Source organism: Mustela erminea, chromosome 8, assembly GCF_009829155.1.
Source record: "Mustela erminea isolate mMusErm1 chromosome 8, mMusErm1.Pri, whole genome shotgun sequence".
NCBI classification, from domain to species: domain Eukaryota; kingdom Metazoa; phylum Chordata; class Mammalia; order Carnivora; family Mustelidae; genus Mustela; species Mustela erminea.
The window spans coordinates 47,790,616-47,806,849 of NC_045621.1; the positions used below are offsets into that span (position 1 = coordinate 47,790,616).

The 16,234-nt window shown below is 35.5% G+C and overlaps 1 pseudogene; it reads left to right on the top strand.

Annotated features, from left to right (window-relative positions):
* Positions 1 to 14,531: 14,531 nt before the first annotated feature.
* Positions 14,532 to 15,438, top strand: LOC116596979 (annotated as a pseudogene).
* The last annotated feature ends 796 nt before the right edge of the window (positions 15,439 to 16,234 follow it).

Genomic DNA, 16,234 nt, shown 5'->3' on the forward strand with positions numbered 1-16,234 from the left:
ATTCACTATTTTTGTTGGGCAGGAGTTGGAAGACCAATTTACTATTCAGCCATGCTGACATTAATGTGGCAGGGGAATCAGAATCTTGCCTGCTTTAGCCAGGTGGGACTGGGAGCTGGGGTTGGTGGGTAGAAGAATCCTTCTCTGCTTGTCCCTGATGCCACCACTGTGTGGGGACATTGGAGTACCACTGTCTGATGTCCCTGTGCAAGAGATGTGGGAGGTAAAGTGGAGATGGAGGGTTAACAATCACCTCATTTCTTGGCCCAGTTGAAACTATGGGAGTGTATTCATGGGTATGGATTTTCCATTGGTTTTTGGTTTGAGTAGGGTAGATATTGCCAAAAATGTTTTCTGTTAGGCTACACTTTCCCTGGTATTTTGGCTAAGAGGAATAGGCATTGCTTGAAGACTTTTCTTTTAGGGTAGGGGTGTCTACACCGGCTGGAAGTTCTAGCTTAGAGGCTTCTGTGGGGCACTGTCTGAGATATATGGGAGGCAATAAAGAAACACAGGAAACTCACCTCAAATCGCAGGGTCCCCAGACAATTTGCCCTTCCACCTTTCAGAGCCCATCTGTGATTGTTTTCATGTTGTATGGGTGGTGAGAGCAAGGATCCGGAAGGAAAGGGCTTTAACTTGGTCAGAACTGGAAGTCACCAACATGTTTTTTTCCCTTTCTTTCTTTTTTTTTTTATGTCACCAACAGTATCTTTTGAAGAACTTAAGTTTTTAAATTTTATGAATACTAGTTATCTTTTTTTTTTCTTTCATGAATCAGATGCCACCTTTAAATAAGGTGTTAGCTATTATTTTTCATAAATGTCCTATATCAGGTTTAGGAAGTTCCTTTCTACTCCTAATTTGTTGGGAGTTTTTTTATTTAGTCATGTATGTTGAATTTTGTGACATGTTTTTCTACATCTGTTGAGATGAGTATATGTTTTTTCTAAGTTTGTTATCTGTGGAAATACTTTGATTAATTTTTGAATGTTAAATTAACTTTGTATTTCTGGCATAAACCCCACTTAGTCATGGTGTATTATACTTTTTAAATTTGTTAGATTTATTTTGCTTAAATTTTGTTTACAAACTTTCATGCATTTTCATTGAGAATATTGGTTTGTAGTTTGTGTTTTATTATTATTTCTTTGTCAGTTTTTGGTATCAGCATTTTCCTTAGACAATACTTGGTTATATTTTCTAGACCTTCTCAGTGCCCATAAACCTCATTTCTATTTCTTGTTTCAGCAGGTCTTCTTTTGATATATTCCCACCTTGCCAACAATAATTAAAGCCTCTGATGGTTAGTAATTAACTTCAAGGTCAAGAATACATTAGTATACATTTGAATTACAATCTTCTGATTTATAGTGGCCCCAAAATGAAGGTAATTAAATGTTACAGCATTAAACTGTGATCAAATCTTTAAGGATGAATATTCAAGTAGTTCATTTAAATAAGAAGCCTGAAATTAAAAAACTAAAATTTTTGCAGGAATTCTTCTAAACCATCTCCACATCAATTGTTTTTAGCTGGTTTTCCTAATAAAATACTTTAGTGACCATAAAAAATATAAACATGAAACATACTTAAACTTGTTCCTATTTTTCCCCATTGGTTTTTAACTTTACTAAACTATTGTGAACTAATTATGCAAAGTGATGATAATTAATTTGCATCTTTAGACAAGTGAAAGCTTTTTACAAAGGATGGTTATTAAATGTTTAGTATCTCTAAGGAGGTTGGAGAAAGAAAAAATAAATCCTTATTACTAGAAGAAATAAGGGGTTTACAGAACAGAAGAACACAAATAAGAATTCTTTGATGCTAGGTCTGGTACCACTAAGAGAGTCTATTGTTTCTTTTCCCTGCACTAGTTCTATATGGTGCAATTCCCTCCATCTTTCATTACAGTAATGCCTTAAATTTGATATTTAAATCAGTTGATTATTAGAAACTCAATTTTTATTAAAAAATTTAAGTGAGGTATAAGATTATCTGATAAATAGAACATGAATCTTCCATATGTTTTAAATTTTTCTTTTTTTTTTTTGTTTGTTTTTTTGTTTTTTTGTTTTGTTTTGTTTTGTTTTAATTTTTTTTTTAATTATTTTATTATTTTTTTTTTATTTCCAGCATAACAGTATTCATTATTTTTGCACCACACCCCGTGCTCCATGCAATCCGTGCCCTCTATAATACCCACCACCTGGTACCCCAACCTCCCACCCCCCGTCCCTTCAAAACCCTCAGATTGTTTTTCAGAGTCCATAGTCTCTCATGGTTCACCTCCCCTTCCAATTTCCCCCAACTCCCTTCTCCACTCTAAGTCCCCATGTCCTCCATGCTATTTGTTATGCTCCACAAAAAATTTTTCTATTGTTTTCCCTTGCTTATAAAAAGCTTAATACAAATCTTTACATTTCCAGGTAGTTTTAATAGCATTACTGTTTTTAAGACTACTCTTTCCTGATACAACCTTATTTGAAATGTTTCCATCTCTCAATAACTGTGTTTTTCCATCTTCATTCTATGCTTGATATGTCAGATTTAAGGGGATCCAAAATGCTCTTGTGCAAGGTTATATGATAGTACAGTATAACTTGAATGAGAACATTATCACAAAGGAAGCTGCACTTTAACAACCTTCTCAAGTATTTTGGTAGTACAGCAGAGGAGGGGAACTTTTCTTCAGGACCTTCTCTCTACCTTCTATCTACTAACTCTGAGTGAGGGAACCCTTGGTGTTCCTGCAGCCTTGATTTTCAAGATACTTCATCTCTGAAAGCTTTTGGTTTTTCAAGAGTTGTTCAAAATTTTGAGCTTACCAATTAAACTCTGTTTTTAAATTATTTTTGAATCTTTAGAATATGTATTTTCTGCCTTTATGTGGTATTTCAGCAGAAGATGAGGTGTTAAATGTGCTATCTTTACCAGATATACACTTTATTTAATATTCACATTAAGTCTGAATGGTAAGTAATGTTATATGTATTTTTTTTTTTTTAATGGTAAACAGAGGATGAAGCTCCAGCTTCGAGAGACTAAGTTACATATTCAAGATCACACAACTAATTGGTAACAGAACACATACTAAGTCCAAGGCATACTTGAAACTACAACCCATGATCTTGTCTTGAAGTATGGTCAGGATGGCCTAGTACCAATTTAGAAGAATGTCCAGTAGAGGGGAGATTCATACAACATTTCAGACACCATGAAGGCTTATTCTGAAATCCTTTGCAACATTATCTAAAATCATAAATGTTCAACTATGCAGATACACAAGTGACTGTAAAATGAATGAGCATCATTTTGCTACTTCCATGAGTTAACAGATTTGCTTATCAAAACTTCAGAGAAGTAAGTGAAATCTTATCTTTCTTTTTCTATCCAATTAAAATTCCATAAATTCTATAAACCCCCAAATTTTATAAAAACCAACATTTTGATTTTTTACATAAAGACAGTAAAATAAAATGGAACTAGAATATCCTGAAATCTTGGGAAAGTTTAAGAGATATCTCAAATATCTACAATTTAAAAATCCTATTCTTGGCCAAAAGTATGGCTGTATGGCTAACATCAATGGCTAGAATTTTATATTTCTTGTACTTAAAGAAGATTTTATTGTATATTCTTTATTAAAAGAAAACCTTTATTTTTTAATCATTTGAAGAATTGATTTTGTTATCCATTGTCTTGTAGAAAAATGGGATTATAGATAGGGTAGGTAGAATAGTCAAGAAAATTGCATTTTATTTTTTATCTCTATGCATGTATTCATTGCTTAAAGGGTCTCATTAGCCTCTAAGTTTACCAGGCAGTCACAAAACTCTTTGATATGTGATTGAACATTGGTTCTCAGCAAATGCCGTGAAAGCATCACAGAGTGTGGCAGACTCTATGGACATCTCTCTTTGAACCTGGGAGAGCCCTTTGAAGGGCTATAGTTGCTGCTGATAATGATTCACACTTGAAACCAACTGGGTGACTGGAGCTAGCTCATCCAGAGAGGTCTGAGTGTCCCAGGGTAGTTTCTTGATTGGTAGATGTACGAAGTATACTCACTGCCTTGCTTCCAGAAGGGAGATAGCAGCCTGGTACAATCCTAGAGTCAGACTGAGTTATAGATGCACCAGAAATCAATTCCTTGATTAGCTTCTCTGACTTTTCATCTTGCTTCCTTTGCTTCTGGTCTCTCCTGAGAAGACTCCCTTAAAAAACAACTTGGAGAAGAACCCTAGTCTTAGAGTCTGCTATTAGGGAACTAGATTTACAACTTGTGGCAATTTAGCTATCAGACATCACCTTACTTGTCTATATTTCAAGAGTGTGCCTAGGTTTACTTTTGATCTATATAGAGGCCTCTATAGCCATTAAGATCGCTGGTTGTGTTACTTGATTCTATTTTGCCTTTTTTCTATATTCTTCTTCTGTTGATGGAAAATACCAAGGTTATATATTATATGCTTTTAGACATATTTTATAATCACTCTTCTGTCTGTTCCAAATTTTATTGTATCCCACCCATTTCTCCTACTGGCAGCTTCTCACTGTGTTCTATGTATTTGTCAGTTTTACCTGTTTAGAAATATAATGGATATCAAACAGAAGCTGATTTTTACCCCCATCCGATGTGGACACCATTAATTTATAACAAAGCTATTTTCCCATTACTGAGGAAAAAAAAAAGAAAAAGAAAGCAAACAGCTGGTTTGATGGAAAAAAAAAATCTGCCTTAATCCTTGGGGAATGAGGAGTTCAGACGTGATACAAGCTGACACAGGGTGAAAAAATAATCTTCAGGCAGATAAGTTAGTGCAGCTAGGATGGGCAGGATAGGATGGCATCCTGGAGAAGAGAACACAGGGTATACTGGGGTCACACAGTTCACTTAGAAAAGGTGATATTGGGGAATGGCAATAATCAGTTTACTAGTGTTTACAATAATGAAAGAGTGCTAAAAATATAGAAATGAAGTTTTGGATATAGCACATATAAAGGAGATTCATCTGCTCAGAATCCTTTTAAGATTATTGTTCTATCTCAGTTGATATTTTCCTAAACACCAGTAGAGGCCTCCAGATACTTCATTTAGTAAATAAACACACCATCCCTACACAGGGGAAAGGATGATGCCTATTGTGTCCACTGACAAGGAGAGGAATCAAATGGAATCTTTGATGAAGATGAATTCAGTGAGAATCAACTATGATTAGAAGAGGTGTTAAACTTTGTTGTATAACCTACTCAAATGCCCATTAAAAAAATACTTGGTCTAGATTAGGAAGTCATGATACATGTAATTATTGTTATTTTAGATCACATTAAACTAATTATCACAATGTGGACATTTCTCTGTGAACAGTTTATCATGTCAGTAAGTCTCAAGCCACCTAACTTGCCCAGTATTCTTGGAATCAAAACACTATAGTTGAAGAGGATGGCAGCAAGGTAATTTGTGGACCCCAACCTGGGTTATGTGGCAAGTAATACTTTTCTGTCTCAAGTTTTGAACTGAGCATAATTATAACAGAAAGTGTGTGAAATAGTTACTAGCCATGAAAGCTAGTAACTAGCCATGAAGTACATGGTTACTAGTTACTAGCCATGAAAATACAGCTAACTCAATAAAGAACCTACTAATGAGCAGTCTGAAACTCCTCTTTTATTTTTGTTTATTTGAGAGAGAGAGCAAGAGCGAGTGGAGGGAGGGGCAGAAGGAAAGAATTTTCAGGCAGACTCCCCTCTGAGTGCAGAACCTGCCTATGTGTCTACCTGGGGCCTTTTCTCAGGACCCATGAGATCATGACTTGAGCCAAAACCTAGAGTCCAGTAGGATGCTTAACTGACTGAGTCACCCAGGCTCCCCACTCCTCTTTTATTTTTAAGTGTACGTGCATTTATATGTGTGATTGCAAATAAGCTACAAAATCTACATGACTATTATTGATTAACCACATATTTTCCCCCTAAGTTTTAATGAATAATCACAACTAAGAATCATCTAGGTTCTGTAACGCCCTAGGACATCTGCTGCTTCTGAGGTAAATCCATCAGATTCTGTGAATCACTGATAAAATCCCCTCAGCCCCAGCCCCCTATTAACTTAAGAAACTCCAGCAGCTTCATTAAATTTTAGACACTTCTCTGACTGTACCTTTAGCTGACAGTATAAATACATTCATTTTGCTGTCACATTAATTGATTTTAGCTAATTAGGAGCATTTTTTTTTTTTGCCGTAATTTGATAAGAAAGTGTGAATGCATTTTCCCCCCACAGCAGGTTTGTTATTTGCTGGGGTATTAGGAGAGTGTTAATTAGGCACAGTTCTGTCAGGCTGACGGTTCTAAACAGCATTCACCACACAGACTAAAATGGGCAGAGTGGAAGCTGAGTTTTGGCCACCAGTGTGATTTGTCGGAGTAGGTTAGCTACCTCTGGACTAGAAATCTGCCATAGGTAAATATGTGTATGCTAGGGAAGTACCAAATCTGTTCTTTCCTTCTACAAATGCTCCTCATAGCTGAGGTCTCCCTTTACCCCATTTCAAAACCTCTCAGGAAGCTGTCTCCCCTCAGTCACTGTCATTCTCTCTCAACCCTCTGGCAACCAGTTTTGTGTTCATCCTGCCCCTTCTTAATTTTAAGGCAAAAGTCATGGTTTTTGAAAATTCACTGGTCCTGAGGTATTTGTAGATCTTTTGAGCAGTTGGGCTCAGAGATTTCTTTGTTCAGTCTCTTCTGCTGAAGGCATAACAGGGCTGACTGACTGCTGTCTGCCTGGAGCAGTGAAGCAAAGGGAAAGAAACAACAGAGCAGTTGAGATTCCTGCTAGAGCTTGTTTGTAAATGGAGCCCATTCAGTGTCTTTTGTTTATTTGTGAGACTTTTCTTAGGAAATGTATAAAAAGGGACTTGAAACAAATAACCATTTCGGAAAGGAGAAGAAGGGATGTTTGACAACATCATTTCCAATTTTGTGAGAAATGCTCATTTTTATCATGTGCTTTGTATTTCCTTTGTTTTCTTTTGTAGCTTTACACTAACCCTTAATACATTAGTCTCCCATACTGCTTGTGACGAAGCTGTAAATAATAGGAGCAAATAAAATCATCTCTGAACATCCTACATTTATTACTTTCTAGAATTTTGATTTCTGCAAATCATACCTCAAATGTTAATCTCACTACCAAAAGACCTTTTTAAAACCTTCATTGCAAGTATCTGCTGTCATCTGCTATTTATAAGTGCCTTTGAGTCACAGAGTATATGTGTCTAAAAGAGGACAGAGGACGGAACCCATTAACAGAATGCCAAGCTCTCTGACAGAAGTATTGATGGAGTGGAAGGAATATATTTGGAGACTCCATCCATCTGTTGGTTATGAACTTGTTTACTTGGTCTATTGTGAGTCTTACTTGTCTTTGTAAAATGCAGATATTAATACCTCTTCTAGCATAGTTGTCATTATTAAATGTCTTTTTCTTTTGTCATCCTCATGTTCATCATGGTCCTTGTTAATTTTTAAAACAAAAGTCACGATCATTTAATAATGGTTAGCAAATAATAGGTGATTATTTATGTGACTGCTCTCTGTTGTCCCCCATTATTATAAGCTCCATGAGGATGACATATGTATCTCATTTCAACACTGTGTCCCCAGCTCCTGGCATGTGGCAGACATTCAATAAATGTTTGTTGTATAGCTGTGAAATGTCAGCTATTATGGCACCCAATATTGATAAGATTGTTACTTTTTGTAGTTAAAATTTACTAGCAAAATCCAGCATACACACAAATTATATAAAAACAAAAGCACTATTTATATTTGTATTGGAAGTAAGTCCAAAAATACATTATATAAGCTTCCATCTCAAGAACAGAGGAAAAAAGCAAATCAAAGCCAAAGCCTTTCCAGAGAAAGTAGAAAGAAGGAAATCCTAAAAATAAGATCTGAAATCAGTGAAATAGGAAACTAATATAAAATAGTGAAAAATCAACGAACAAAAGGTAATTTTGCTAATCAAATTACTAATAAAATTCCTAAGTCTTTAACAAAATTGACAAAGAGAAAATAGAGAAAATGAAACATTACCAATGTGATAGATTTAAAAAAGTGGTTATTATCACAACCTGTGTGACACAGTTGGTTGAGCATCTGACTCTTGGTTTCAGCTCAGGTCATGATTTCAGGGTCCTGAGATTGAGCCCTGCATTGGGCTCTGTGCTAAGCACAGAGTCTGTTTTGGATTCTTTATTCCTTCCCCTCTGCCCTTCCTAGCCATGTGCTCTGTATCCTTCTGTCTCATCTCTCTTTCAAATAAATTGATAAATCTTAAAAAAAAAAGGTGGTTATTACATGGATACTAAAAGCAATTTAAAAAGCATTATTGAGAAAACTTTAGACATCTACTATGTAAATGAAATTTTAAAATTTTACAAAAATAATTACCAAAAATGATACCATTTATCACCTATATTCTGAGGAAATTGAAAATATTATCATGAAAACCTCCCAGAAGAAAACTCCAAGCACTAAATGGCATCCTCATGAATGTTTCTTAATACCTATAATGAGTGAACTTTTAAGAACTGGAAGAGGAGCACTTCTTAATACATTTTATGAAGTCACCATAATCTTGATACCAAAATTTGACCAGGACAATACAAAAAAGGAAGAATTAGCAACCAAACATAGATGTGAATAATCTTTAAAAATTAGTAAATATTATATAACAATATACAAATCCCCATGATTCATGCATATATAAGCTCATTTTTAATGGGGTGACTTAACAATGAGATATCAGTCAATGTCACAATTATGTTTATAGCAGCACTATCTTTAAGTTATATACTGGAAACAACCCAAATGTCCTTTAACAGAATAGGTATATAAATTGTGGTATGGGAGCGCCTGGGTGGCTCAGTGGATTAAGCTGCTGCCTTCAGCTCAGGTCATGATCTCAGGGTTTTGGAATCGAGCCCCACATCAGGCTCTCTGCTCGGCGGGGAGCCTGCTTCCCCCTTTCTCTCTGCCTGACTCTCTGCCTACTTGTGATCTCTGTCTGTCAAATAAATAAATAAAATCTTTAAATTGTGGTACGTTTATAAAATGAAATACTATACAGCTATGAGATTAAATGAACTCTAAATTAAAAAAACACACACACGAAACAAAGCATAAGTGACAATCACAAAGACAGTATTGAGCAAAAGAAGCCAAAGTATTATAAATCAGATAATGGTTAAGGTTGGATGGAGGTAGTAGTGACTGGAAAGCAGTAGGAATGAGGTTTGAAATTGTTTTTTCTTTTTTTTTTTTTTTTAAAGATTTTATTTATTTGACAGAAATCACAAGTAGGCAGAGAGGCAAGCAGAGAGAGAGAGAGGAGGAAGCAGGCTCCCTGCCGAGCCGAGAGCCCGATGCGGGACTCGATCTCAGAACCCGGAGATCATGACCTGAGCTGAAGGCAGAGGCTTAACCCACTGAGCCACCCAGGTGCCCCTGAAATTGTTTTTTCTTGATATGGGTGACTTATGGTGATGTGTTCAATGGTGAAAATCCATTAACATATTCAATTATGATTAGTGCATCTATACGAATGTTTATAGTACTTCAAAAAGAAGTTCAGATGATGCACACACACAAACAAAATGTAATAATGTACCCTAATATTTGACCTGCAAAGCTTGGCATATGTGTCCATGGTATGTGGCAGCAAACTCCCATTGTGACCACTGTAGCATCAAACAAATCATATTTAGTATAAAGTAAGGGGAAAAATTAAGTAAATGCAATAAGAACTAAGTTGCTTAGACTGGACAGCAGGTGCTCATATAAATGTATAAATAAATGAATCCATAATATGCATATTGCTTTTTTTTCCCTTACTTTTTCTCTAAAGGGTTTACACCGTAATCATTATTCAGTGCTCATAAATAAAAAATATATATATTATCATTTCTTATTGTCCAAAGAGCATTTTATTACATAGATATATTAAAATCAATTTAAAAATTACCTTTGTCTAAACATTTTAGGTGGTTTTCAAACTACTGCCATTCTGAACAGTGCCTAAAAGGTCTCCCTTTACAATGTCTGGAGTGCTCTGCTTCTGGCAATCTGTCATGTACATTCCATTTCATCATTGTTCACTGCCAGATGCACACAATTCACATGACAGAGAGAAAGGCTGTACCAGTATTCTTAATCATAACCAAACTCTTCTTTTCCAGAATGGCATCTCAGAAGCCTATTCTAAAATAATGTTCCTTGAGACCACTCCTGATTAGAGATATTAGAAGGTCTAGGTAAAGAAACAATTCAACTTTATTTCCTTCGGCTCTGCTGTATTCTTTGAGGAGGCTGGGATGTTATGGTGCAATTGTTCTGAAACTTTCCAATAACTAACGATGTTTTGCATATTTTTAACCTAAAAATGAAGTGCTCATTTTATGAGCATATTTTAAATTCCTAGTAATGCCTCAACTTTTCAGGCTTTCTTATTCGAATAAAACCAAATTCTGCTCAAAAGAAAATGAAAGAAAGAAAAAGGAATAGAAGAATAGCTCTGAAAACATACTGTTCCTCATTTTTCTTGACACTGTTCTTCCATCCAAATGAATGCATATTATACTTTCAAAGTGGTAAATAGATGTTCATAATTCATTAATCCATAGTTCAAAAGCAAGGACAAATGTTATTTCTGTGCCACCATTTATTTAAAGGCAAGTAAAAGAATGCAATTCTGATTTCATTGCAGTGAGATTATTCTTCTTCACATGAGATGCAACATCTACATGGGCAAACACAGCTGACTCTTTGCAGTAGCTCTCTAGGAGAGAATGAAGGGAGATAAATCCACTGAGAGAGTTGCACAAAGCCAACCTTACCAGAGACTCAAATCCTGTAAAACTTGATTTGAGTCAAGCAAGGAGGGAAACTTCCTCTTCAAAACACATGGTAGGTGGCACCTCCTTCCTTTAAAATGTTTAGGTAAGATAAGCTAGTTCATAACAATATACAGTGTCACTTTCCCAGGAAAACATGTCTTAGGGAATGACTGATTCAGTTTTCTTTTGATAAATAAACCTTAAGCGGTCTTGCATCCATTTCTTTCCCTTCAATCTGTCACTTTACTCTTGTTTATAATGAATGAATCCAATCTGCTTGGATGTGTAAGTAAAAATTCATAAAAACAAAGCTAGTACACTTCGGAAATGTGCTATCATATATTTTTATTTTTCCATGCCTTTGAGAAAAGTTCTTGTTGATTTTTACTCTAATACCAGGGCAACTTTGAGTAGCCATCATTTGAGGGTAATTTGCTCTGATATTCTTGTGTACTGACCTATATGCTGAAGAATGTTTTTTTCTTCCCTTTAAAATTGTTGACTACATGAGCTAGAGATAGAGCTCTTCAGAATCCACAGAAAGGTGACAACATAGCAGGATAAATGTACTAATTGTTCCTCAAATAAAATCTCTGAAAAAATTTAAATGAACATCTGTTTGAAGAATAGAGCTATTAAAGGGAATGTTCTGCACAAACAATATGCCACGCAGAATAGTTGTACAATAATGCTGTGAAATTGTTTAATTAACTCATAAAAGAGGGAATCTAATACAGGAAATGTATGCAGTGCACTCTGGAGATATTTGACAGTCTTTAAGAGCAGATGTGATTATGATTATAATTATTTTAGTAAATTGAACCATAATTTCTTTTTCTGTTGTACAATAAGGTGCATTATATTATGAATCTTAAGTAAAGAAAACCTTTAAACATAAGAAATTCATGCAAATCATGACTTCTGTTAAAGCTACAGTATTGCTATCATTACCTTTTTAAATTGAGGCTTAGCCTTGTAAATACAGCTGAGAAAAATAAGTTTTCAACATGTAACTGGGTGGAATTTTAGGTGTACTTTGTTGAAATTGGTTTCAATATTTTGTAGACGTGACTTTCACCATAGATTTGGATCATAAAATAGTATTTTTAATCTCTTGTTTATAAGACCAATTATTTATTTATTATTGATAAAGTCATGGTGTGTAGTGAGTATGGAGCATTTTTATTTTATTATCAGAGAAACTCCATCAGAGACCCTATAGCACTGAACATGAGGGCTACGACTGTTTCTCTTTTCCTTTCTTTATGTGTGAGGTCAACTGCTTTGACTTGAAGGGGATTCATTAACTACCATGATATATATTAAGTTTGTTTGATATTACTATGCAAATTTATTATATCTATGCCCTTCTATTATTTTTCACTCATTCATTTTGGAAATTACATATTTATATATTCATAACTTTAGTCAGTAATTACAAGAATGTTACATTTTCTGTATATTGCCTTTATCACTCTTATTAACTAAAATTACTGCTAGAAGGAAATTAATCAGACAAATTAGTATGCTTATTCATGAAACCTAGATTATAGTAAACCCCAAGATTAAGACTAATGAAACAATTACTTATTTAATCATTATTAAAAATGAGAACATTGCTCAGATATTTGACAGTAACTGCAGCAAGCTTTGAAAGTAGACAAAAGAATGTGTTTTTCTTGACTGCTCTTTCATGAAAGCAAGATTATTATCACCTGCTGGGAATTTTGCTTTCATATTTGATATTTTCCCTAGGAAAAAAAGTCTCTCCTTACAAGAAAAAGAGAAAATTTAATTTCTCCAATAGACTTCTCTCTTTGAAAGTTAAGCTATTCTGACTCTGACTTTTCAAAAGTTAAGATGTATGTTAAGATGTATGTAAGTCAAGGCTACAGCCATTTATAGGCACAATATTTTTGCTAGGTTACAAAAATACATACCATATAGAAGTATAAATATTTACTTAAAGTATTCCTTAAAACAAATTGAATAAAATTTAGGTTAGTCATGTATTAAAAAGTGAAAGGACTAGTACTATAGGACTGAAAATTAATATTCCTAATCCTCTCCATATCTACATGCTATGTCAGCAGCTTTGTGGTGCCCAGTTTATTTAATCATGCCTGCTTTTAGGTCTTCTAGGTGAATGCCTTCATGTCCTGCTTTTCTTATTTCTCCATTTAGACATTAGAGGAAAGTTAGTGATTTTCTGCTATAATAGCTAAAGATTTTAGTCACAAACTTCCCATGTTTTATTCCCTCTCTGTCTAAAAAGTTCTGGTTTAGTAACTTTATTAGGTACTTTTGGTAATCTAAATATTATATGAAAAATATCTATTGGGGCACTTGGGTGGCTCAGTGGGTTAAAGCCTCTGCCTTCGGCTCAGGTCATGATCCCAGGGTCCTGGGATCGAGCCCCAAATTGGGCTCTCTGCTCAACGGGGAGCCTGCCTCCCCACCTCTCTCTCTGCCTGCTTCTCTGCCTACTTGTGATCTCTGTCTGTCAAAGATATAAAATCTTTTAAAATAAAAAAAAGGAAAAATACCTATTTATTTTTGTATCAAATCCAAACACTTTCTTGACTCATGATATTGTAAGGTAAAAATTTCAGCATTCCTAACACTTTCTTACTCTACTTTCTACCATACTTGGGTTGTTGGATAAAATAGTGGATGAAGTTTGAATTTTACATTTGAATTTTAAATAAACAACAACAAATTTTTTAGTATCAGTGTGTCCCAACTTTGTATATATTCATTTTTCCGTATAAAGTGATATTTGATTAATTAGACGAGAAAGAAGAGCATATTGGGGGGGGGTACAAAAAATAAGATAACCAATTTACCTGTATAGCCCCCAAAATTGTAGGAGTTGGGGGTACCAGATACTTCTGAATTGGGCTTAGGAGACAAAGCTAAAATCGGAAAGATTGGTGAAAGGAATATTTTATTTCAGGAGTAGCTACACTCCCAGATCACCTCTCCAAGCCATCATAGCTAGGCTAAATCCAAGTCAGAAGAATTTCCCAGCAGAGGAAATTAAGTTTCCATTTCTGGCAAAGTTGATCTAAAGAGACTGTTAACTCAGGGACATTAAGCAAAACAAAGAACAGGGTGTAGCCCTGAAATGGAAGCAAGAAGATTGAGTGGAAATAAGTGTTCTATACTGGGAGTCTTTCAGCCTTCTTTTCTTTTTGGCTCTCAGAATGCTGATGGTAGTGCCATTGAGAAGTAACCTAAAGAGTTCCTAGCCTGGGCTCAAAAGACTGGCTCAAAACAAAAGGTTTACAAAACTATCATTAGGACATCTCAAGTGAAGTAGCATGGTCCCCTGTTTATTGCTCTTGGTGAGAGCCATCAATCCAATGATTTTTTTCCTTCTTCAAAGTTTTATGATCTCATATTTAAATATAAATTGCTGACTAGGGAAAATCAAACATTGGAACTTCATAATGCAGAAGGCAAAAACCAAAGTGAACAAGTAGAGAAGGGAGACTCAGAGGAAACAAAGTTGATAAAGGAAAGACAATAAAACTAAAAAAACAAAGAGCCTTCAACACTACCTGGGCAGGGGTTCATACAGCCTTGTTTTGCATTCCCATCATAACTTAAAGGGAAACTTTCATAATGTCCTGAGTCCTTGATGTTCTGCAAATGAAGGAAGGGGATGCCCTCAAATTCCTTACAGCAGGAATCCAGTTAAGCGGCACCAACCTTTACTTTCAAATGGGACAGTACATCTACAGAAGGAAAAGTGGTGACATCTACATCATAAATCTGAAGAGAACCTGGGAGAAGCTTCTACTGGCAGCTCATGTCATTGTTACACTGAAAACCCAGCTGATGTCACTGTATATCATCCAGGAATACTGGTCAATAAACCATGTTGGAATTTGTTGCTGCTACTGGAGCCACTCCTTCACTCCTGAAAACTTCATTAACAAGATCCAAGCAGCCTTCAGGAGCTGAGACTTTTGGTGGTTATTGATCCCAAAGCTGACTATCAGCTTCTCACAGAAGTGTCTTTTATTAACCTGCCTACCACCGGAGTGTAACACAGACTCTTCTCTGCACTTTGTGGACGCTGCTCTCTCTTGCAACAAGAGTGAAGCTCACTCAGTGGGTCTGATGTGGTGAATGCTAGCCCTGGAAGTTCTACACAAGCATGGCACCATTTCCTGTAAAAAAAACATGGGAGGTCAGGCCTGATCTCTACTTCTTCAGAGATCCTGAAGAACTTGAAAAGGAAGAACAGGCCTCTACTGAAAATGCTGTGACCAAGGAGGAATTTCAGGGTCAAGTGGATCACTCCAGTTTTTGAGTTCACTGCTACTCAACCTGAAGTTGCAACCTGAAGAAGGCATCCAGGTGCCCTCTTTGCCTACTCGGCAGTTCCCTACTGAAGACTGGAATGCCCAGCCAGCCCCTGAAGACTGGTCTGCCACTCCCACTGCTCTGGCCACTGAATGGATAGGAACAACCACTGAGTTATCTTCAGCTGCTCTTCCACAGACTCTAACAAAATGGAAATAAAATTGACAGATAATAATTCCTAAAAATTAAAAAAAAAAAAAGAAAGAAACTGCAAGTAAAGTTCTCAGTAAGAGAAGACATTGCATTTGAACAAAGAACAGGATATTTTCACAAGGGAGCTTCTCTTGAATAAGAAAGAACTCTTTCAAACTACAAGCAGGATAAGAATAAGCCTAAAAATCAGTAAGATGGTTGGAATATATATATTTGAGGCAGTCTTCTTAGAATTAACACCAAAAGACAAAAGGTGAAAAATTGGAAGAGAAGTTAAGAAAATAATATTTTTCTAAAAGGTACAACTAGTGAATAATATGAATTCCAAATGAGAGAACAGAACAAAGTGTAAAAAATTATGAAATAATACATATAGTTCAAGTATCAACCTCCTTTTCGCTTTTTAATAAAACAGTGAAAGAAAACAGTAGAGTATTGTATAAGAGTCCTGAGGGAAAATGATTTTCAACTTATAATACTATACTCAGCTAAACTATCAATCAAGAGTGAAGGCAGAAATAAAAATATTTTCAGACACGCAATGTCTCAAAAATTTACTTCCTATGAAACCGTTCTCAGGAAACCACCTGAAAAATGTGCCAGTAACAAAGTGGGGTAAACTAAGGAAGAATAAAACATGGAATCTGAGATACAGAGGTGAAACAGAAGGAAGGTGAAGAGAATTTCAAGATAATAGTGCAAGAGAGTCTCAGGAAAATAGTTACTCAGCCAAGTCCAAGTTGGAGAGGAGACAATGTTCTAGTAGATACTGAAAGCTTACCTGATTTGTTTGACCACGTTTA